Raw genomic sequence first — 870 nt, forward strand, 5'->3', positions numbered from 1 at the left:
ATGGAACCACTGAAGCAGAGGTTTCTGATAAGGCAGCAGCAAACAGTACCAGGTGGTGATGAGACTGCCTATCCCATGACTTCAGCATTGAAAAGGGAATTTCAAAATTTCTTTCTATGAACAGCTCTGCTTTATTTATTAGTCATGTCATTTTACACAGGCAAAATTCATTCACTGCAGGCTGATGCTCCCAACAAAAGCATGGATGTTCTTCTGGAGTTCTGAATGGTTATCAAAATTCTCAGGTCAGCTCCTTGAGGAAACCCATTTATATTCCCTTTGAATGATGTGAAGGCCCATTTCTACAACCCTATGAACAGGCTAAGTGACCAGCAAATTGACAGAGGTACTCAAGACAAGCACATACATTCATGTGAAAGACTGAAGAGGTTTCTCAGAAGACAGCATTTTCCATTGCCTTAACTACAAGAATCATGATTTCTCATTTAGATCATTGCATTGCTCTGCCAATTACTACCTTTGTGATTCAGCCCCAAACAGCAGAACTTCATTAAAATTTTAGTTTCTTCAAAAAATAAAACAAGTAACCCTTGCTAAACCACTAAAGAAAATGTTTTGTTCCCTCATCCACAGTCTGGCAATTGCCACCTTCTGGGAAGAATTTTCCAGGTCAGAGTAACAGACAGAAGCATTGACCTGCAGCCATCTCCAGAAAGTATCAGATACCGTCAGGAAGGGAAAAGATTGCCTGGTCACAAGGTACTGCCTTCGGATGGCAAAGCAAATTTCACAGCAACAGCACTTTTCTGTAGTCTGTCCCTAGGGGAACCTATGACCAGATCTCTGTTCTAGTGCTCAGGTGCAGCCTGAAGAGGACCACAGCAGGAGAATACAAATAGGCTCCATTCC

This window comes from Mesitornis unicolor, unplaced genomic scaffold, assembly GCF_000695765.1.
Source record: "Mesitornis unicolor isolate BGI_N332 unplaced genomic scaffold, ASM69576v1 scaffold26, whole genome shotgun sequence".
NCBI lineage: Eukaryota > Metazoa > Chordata > Aves > Mesitornithiformes > Mesitornithidae > Mesitornis > Mesitornis unicolor.